Source organism: Meles meles, chromosome 12 (assembly GCF_922984935.1).
Source record: "Meles meles chromosome 12, mMelMel3.1 paternal haplotype, whole genome shotgun sequence".
NCBI lineage: Eukaryota > Metazoa > Chordata > Mammalia > Carnivora > Mustelidae > Meles > Meles meles.
The window spans coordinates 47,180,505-47,188,171 of record NC_060077.1 but is presented as its reverse complement, the minus strand read 5'-3'; the positions used below and the strand labels follow the sequence as shown (position 1 = coordinate 47,188,171).

At 37.6% G+C, this 7,667-nt stretch overlaps 1 pseudogene; it reads left to right on the top strand.

The window, feature by feature from the left end:
• Nucleotides 1–1,904: 1,904 nt before the first annotated feature.
• Nucleotides 1,905–2,119, top strand: LOC123953763 (annotated as a pseudogene).
• Nucleotides 2,120–7,667: the final 5,548 nt, after the last annotated feature.

Below are 7,667 nucleotides of genomic sequence, written 5' to 3'. Positions count from 1 at the left end.
TTAAAAAAAAAAAAAAAATAGAATACTGTGCCCTTCCTGGCCTCCTCACCCAGGGCCATCAACGTGCCCCTGCTTCCTGAGGATCTCCAGAAACTTCAGATTTCGAAGTCCTACTGAAGGTCCTGTTTCTGTGCTCTTTAACAAAAATAAGGTGGGGTAAGCTGGCCTAGATAAGATCATTTCAGGGAGTCCATCTTTACCCAGGCCCGGCAGCTCTAGTAATGTGGAACCGTGTTTTCATTTGTACTGGTCACCTCCAACCGGCAGCCGCCTGGTTTTCTTAGGGAAATGTTAGCAGACTCCAATAACCACCACAGGAGAGGGAAGCAAAGAGAGGGCACGGAAATGGAAGAAGTCGGCATTTGCCCAGTGCTGACTGTGAGCCACGTGGGGGAGGAAAGGCATCTTTAAGCTGGGCAAGCCTTAGGCACCCCAGGACCTTGCCCTCCAGCAAAGACAGGGGAAAAGCACAGCCAGGGAATTGCCAAGCAGAAGAGTTTTGTGTACCATGAATCAATTTTCTAAATGTTTTTTGAGCATTTACCATGTCCCTGTTCCTTTGCAATGGTATGGAAGATATTTAAGAAGTACCTCCTGCCCCAGATGAGCTCAGACTCTGACGGAGAAGCCAACATTTAAAAAAAATAAATGCAAATTACTTGCAGTCATAAAGGTATGTACATTCAGAGCTGCAAGGCTAGGGGAACTTTCAAGTGGATGGGAGGTTAATCCTACATCATGCTTCTGGTATCATATTTTCTGTGACCTTAAATGTTTATGTGGTTGAAAGTTTGGAGATTTTTCTGTATTTTCATGGGTGTCTAGAAGGTGAATATAAAAAGATTCTAAAGATCTTCAGAAAGAGGAAACATGCTAGAAAGCCAACCGATGGTGGAAAATAAAGTTTGAGGGCCTCACTCATTAGACAAGAAAATTTCTACAAAGTTAATCAAAATGTGTGGGAGTGATTGGGCAAAGAACAGATAATTCAGTGGAATGTCTCAACCAAAAACCTTCTCGAATATATTTAGTAGCTTAGTATATGGAAAAATTTACAACTCAAATCAGTGATGAAAGGCAGGGTCATTCAATAAATGGTGTTGAATGCCATTTGCAAAGATATCTATTTTGCAAATGGATTAGCATTTGCAAAAATATGACACATCTCTCCCACCCTATGTCAAATTAACTCCAGATGGACTAATAATTTAAATATTTGTAAAAGAAATGCTCCAACTTCTAGAATAAAACACAACCTGAGCGGAGGATTTCCTAAGAAGGATAACAAGGACAGAGGGTTTAAGGATAGTGCTGATAGGTGATGTTCCATATGGCAAGGGATGTACAGAGTCACTTCCTTCCACTGCCTGGAAGCCAAGGGCAAGAGGGTGTCAGTGAAACACCAGCAGACACTGACATTGGAGGGGTGAGGGTGTGTAAGCATGCACGTGTTGGCTGTTTTTATTTTTCAATGATGATTATGTATTATTGAATAATAAAAAACAGAAACATCTTTTTTTATGACACATGTCTGGGAACTCAACCTTCAAAGTATTTTTCATTTAACTAACCCCCACAAACCAAGCAGTAACTAAAAACAATATGTCTGCTAAGTTAGTAATGCTTTTTCACATACATTATGATGCTATTTTTTTTTAAAATAACCCAATAACGTGAATGCTTTCATTTTGTCTACATTTGGTTAATAAGGATATGGGGACTCAGGGTGGCTTATCCAAGAGCATTCAGCAAAGGGGAAGCAGAACGTCGAACTGTCTCCCGATATCCACGTTCCAGGTGACACCACAGCAGGGGCTAATGCACCATTAAGTTTGTGTAGAAGCTTCTTCCACGTGGGGCCGGTAAGGGGGCGGGGGCTGGGCGGGGGCTTCGCTGGCCTCACTATGTCTGGCATTTCCCATTTTCAGAGTCTGTTGACCATAATCTTGCAGCTTAAATGTACCTGTGCTTGTATCTGATCCTTGGCACGCAGCTTCCTGGACAGAAATAAAACTGGGTTCTTGGGTATATTTTGGAAGTGGCCAGAACTGGTGAACGGAAGGGTCCTTATGATGCGGAATGCTGTAGGGTGATGGTCGTCAGCATCCTCTTCGTGTAATAGCTTGGAAAAACAGCCGCATTTAATGGCCATCTGATTTCAGTATGAAAAAAGGACATATCTGCAGAAAATAATGGAATGAATGATTAACACTTTTGTCTCTGAACATTGGATGAGATAAATTTCCTGCTGCTCTTCTTTATTTTTGTTATTGGACCAATGTCCTGTATAAGCAGGGTGTAACCATGTAATACCCGAAGAGTTTAATATGCCTGTAACCATCAACCTCGGTGCGGTCACCACACTGTTACATTCTGCAAATGTTACTAGGTTGTGTCGGACAGTTTTTCCTGTGGTATCTCTAAGGTACATAATGGGAAAAAAAATTGGTAAATTATTCCAGTCCCTTTCACTGGGATTTGAAAATGATCAATCTTTGTAGAATGAGAAAAAAAAAGTTTGTGGAGACAGCTATTTTTTTTTAAATCTCAATCTTCTCAGGAATCATGATCATAATAATAAAATTAAATTTTATTAAAAATTAAATTTAAATTTAAAAAATTAAATTAAATTTTATTTTAAAAATAAATTTTATTAAAAATTAAATTTAAAAATAATAAAATTATTTTTATAGCATTCTCCCTCTAGACCCATATACTCAGGCAAGATGTACTGTTCCTACCAGTCCAGTCCTCAACTTTTTCTACATGATAGGCGATAAGAATACATAATCTTCAAAGAAATAATAATTTATTACTATTATTATTTTGCTTTTTCCTTTTGTGGTAAGAGAACTTACCATAACACCTACCCTGTAATCAAATATTTCAGCATACAATATTATTAATTATTAATAGCAGGCCTTACATTGAACAGTAGTAGTTCTCCAAAACTTCTTCCTCTTGCATGACTGAAACTTTGGACCCTTTGACTACTATCTCCCTGTTTCCCCATTCCCCCCACCACCATTTGACTATCAGCTTCCATGAGTTTGACTATTTTATATTCACATATAAGTGAGATCACACAATATTTGTCTTTTTCTGACTTATTTCATTTAGCATAAGTTTCTCCAGGTCCATCCATGTTCTTGCAAATGGCATGATTTCCTTCTTCGTCTCACATTCTCTTCATCTGTTCATCTGTTGATAGGCATTTAGGTTGTTCCCATATCTTGGCTATGGTAAATAATGTTGCAGTGAACATGGGACTGCAGATATCTCTTCAAGATCTGGATTCTAATTCCTTTGGAAATATACCCAGAAATGGGATTGCTTAATCAAATAGTAATTCTGTTTTTAATTTTTTGAGGAAACTCCGTATTGTTTTCCATCGTGACTGTACTATTTTGCCTTCCCATCAACAGTGTAAAAGGGGTCCCTTTTCTCTCTATCATATATACATATATACGTAGCCATCTTAACAGGGGTAAGGTAATAATTCACTGATAACTCTTTGTGTTCTGTTTTCTGGGGTGGAAAGAAACTTTTGGAGGTGGTGCATAAGTTTATGGCACTGATCATGATGATGCTTTCATCGGTGTCTGCCTATCTCCAAACACATTAAGTTGTGTGTCTGTATGTCAATTATGCTTCAATTAATTGGTTTTAAAAACAACAGAATAATTTGAAGGAATAGGTAATTTAAATTCATACATGGAAAATTGTGTATTTACATAAGAAGTTACAAAGTCTGGAGCCATAACTCTTTATACTAAAATATATATTTACTTTATATTTCGAGTCAAAACACTTCATCTCTCGGGTGGGAATTAGTTTCACATTTATGTAACTAAAGCACCATTGGTTGGTTTTACCAAATCAAAGGAACGTAAGCTCTTATGATTTACATGAGGACCAGGATCTTGTCAGTTCTAAATTACTGTTCTATCTTGAGACTCCCACAAAAAATAGAAACGAGTGAGTGAATGAATAAAGATCTGGTTCAAAGGGATGCAGGCCTCCCACTCTTAGGAAGCAGAAAAATGCTTGTAACTTTTATTTGGCACTATTTGCAGTGAGGCACCCTCTTTTTATTAGTGTCTGAAAATGGAAAACTACCTAAATGTTTGGTCACAGGAAGTTAATTAAATATATTGTAGTCTAGACATGTTTTACAGACAATTAAATCAACATCGCAGAAGTCAACATAACGATAGATCACTTTGGATGTTTTCAGTAACATAAAACACTGAAATGGACTTGAAAATAAGTACTTTTATTATGACACACATCCGGAAGTCCAGAGGTAGGACAAATTTCCGGCTCAATAATGTCATCAACACCCAGGTTCTTTCCATCACTCTGCTCTGCCATCCTTAGTGGGTCAGATTTTCTTTAGGGGGTTCTCTTTCACTCTTTCAAAATGGCAACAAGGTTCCAGGAGCCACATCCAAATACTGCAATGTCCAGAAGCCCAAAGGACTGTCTCTTCAGGTTTCTTATCTAGGATCAGGGAAACTTTTCTCAGGAGTCCTCAGCTGACCTCCCATGTTGCCTCAGAAGAAAGTTATATGCCTTCCCCTAAACTAACCACTGGAAAGAAGAACAGGATGGCAATTAGTAGGGTAGACCAAAGAAGACAAACCCCCTTGCTCTTGGATATAGTTGCCATTATCTGATGGTGAGAAGTAAACCTCCAAACGGAAGTGATGAGTGGGTATCAGATGTGTCAATCAGGATAGGCTAGGTCATCCAGCAGAAATAAACACCCCGAGTTCCAGTGACTTAAAATAATAGAAGTTTATTTCTTTCTCATGCCACACGTACATCATATCAACGAGGGCTGATGGAAATGCTCCGATCTCCAACATTGCTAGTCGAGTTACCGCAGAGAAATAAAGAGCTCTGAAAGTTATCAAATAAGCAATTAAATACTCTGGCCTGGAAATTATGTGTCAATTCCATTCTCAAATCATTTAATAAAACTAGGCACATGTCCCTGCCCATTGCAAGGGTGTCAGGAGGCGTGATCCTGTTACGTCCTTAAAGAAGGGAGAACCTGGAACATTTGGCCAGCAGTATCCTCTTAGGTAAGCAATGGGAAAATATTCATGATACTCTATTAAGTGAAACAAACATGTGACAAAAACACATCCACCGGTGGGGGAGCATAACAAGCTGAAAATGATTGTTATCTTAACAAATGGCAATAAAATTCCTCTTACAGAGTATACTGTATTTGTTTAGGAAGATACTTTATTAAACCTCTTGAGATGGCACTATGAGCCTGAAAACATAATCCACTGGGGAGGAGAAGAAAAAAAGGGAATAGCTGAAGAGTTCTACAGTAGAAATAAATAGGAATTCAGGATGAGGGAGACCAAGGAAGACGAGACAATAAAAAGGAATCAGAGGGAATCGTCAAACACCATCAAATATGGTCTACATACTCTCAGATATCTTAAAGCAGGGTTTCTCAGCAAAGGCACTATTGAAATTTGGGGCTGGATATCTGACTGTTGAGGGGGAGGGCCATGCTGAACACTTAAGATATTTAAGCAGCATACTTGGTTTCTATACACTTAGTTGCTAGGACCTGTGACACCCAAAAATGTGGTGACAAACAAAAAGGGCATTTGACTTATTTCCAGTTTTTCCTTGTTATGAATAGTGCTGCTATAAATATTCACGTATAGGTTTTTGTGTAACTATATTTATTTAGTATTTTGTGTAACTATAATTATAGGTTAAATATCTAAGAGTATAATTGCTGGGTCATCTGGTAAATGCATATCTAACTTTACAGAAATTGCCAAACAGGTTTTCCAGAATGGCCATACTAGTTTGCATTCCTACCAGCAATATATGAAAGTTCCACTTGCTCTGAATGCTCACCGGCACTTGGTCTTCTCAGGTTTATTTGTTTGATTGATAGTATTGCAACCATTCTAGTAAGTAGGTAGTAGTATCTCACCTTGGTTTAATTTGCATTTCCCGGGCGCCTGGGTGGCTCAGTGGGTTAAGCCGCTGCCTTCGGCTCAGGTCATGATCTCAGGGTCCTGGGATCGAGTCCCGCATCGGTCTCTCTGCTCAGCAGCGAGCCTGCTTCCCTCTCTCTCTCTCTGCCTGCCTCTCTGTCTACTTGTGATCTCTCTCTGTCAAATAAATAAATAAAATTTAAAAAAAAAGACATAATTTGCATTTCCCTATGATTAATGATATGGAACTTCCTTCCATGTACTTAATTACTATTCTAACCTGGTTTGGTGAAGTGTTCTCATTTTTTTTGCCAATTGATATAATTGAGAGTTTGTTTCCTTATTATTGCATTTTGAGAGCTCTTTATATATTACAGATATAAGTCCTTTATCAGATACATGATTTTTAAATATTTTCACCTAGTCAGTAGCTGGTCATTTTAGTCTCTTAGCAGTGGCTTGCTCAGAGCAAAAGATTTTAATTTTGATGAAGTCCATTTTATCAATTTTTTTTCCTTTATCAGTCATGGTCTTACTATTATATCTAGAAAACTTTTGCCTAACTTGAGGTCACAGAGATTTTCTACTAAAAGTTTTATGGTTTTGTCTTACATTTACTCATGGGATTGCATTAAATCTATCAAAATTTTGTCATTTTCAGCATGCCAAATCTGCACATATTTTGCTAAATTCATAACTAAGTATTTTGTTTTTAAAAGCTATTAAACTGGTCTTATTGTTGTAATTTCTATTTGCAAATGTCCATTGCTAATACATTAGTATATGATAGTTTTTTATAAAAGTTAACCATGTATTTGTGAACATTGCTAAACTTGATAATTCCAGGAGCTTTCTAGAAGATTCCTTATGACTTTCTATGCAGATAATCATGCCATCTGTAAATAAAAACAGTTTTATTGAGGCGCCTGGGTGGTTCAGTTGGTTAAGCAACTGCTATAGGCTCAGGTCATGATCCTGGAGTTCCAGGATCGAGTCCCACATTGGGCTCCCTGCTTGGCAGGGAGTCTGCTTCTCTTTCTGGCCCTCCATCTTCTCATGCTCTCCCTCTCTCTATCATATTCTTTCAAATAAATAAATAAAAATCTAAAAAAAAAAAGAAACAGTTTTATTTTTTCCTTTCCAATAGGAATGCTTTTTATTTCTTTTCTTGCCCATGGTGGCTTATGTATGATGCCTTATCCCTGATCTTAGGGGAAAAGCATTCAGTCTTTTACCATTAAGTATGTTAGCTGTGGCTTTTTTGTTGATGCTGTTTATCAACTTAAGGAAATTTCCCTCTACTTCCTGACATTTCAAAATATAAATTGACGTTGAATTCTTCCAAATGCGTTTTTGCATTTATTAAGACAATCGTGTGGTGTTTCTTCTTTAGTCTGTTAATATCATGGTTATACAGATTTCAAATACTGAATGAACTAGGCTCTTTTCCTCAGATAAACCCTACTTGGTCATAATGTGTTTCTCGTTTACTGCATTATTGGATTCAATTTGCTAACATTTTGAGGATGCTTTCATCCGTGTTTATGAGGAATATTGATCTGTAGTTCTCTATTCTTGCTATATTTTTGTCTAGGTTTGATATCAGGGTAATGCTGTCCTCATAACACGAGCTTCCTCTTCTATTTTGCTGGAAGACATTGCATATAAGAGATGTCGTTTCTTCCTTAA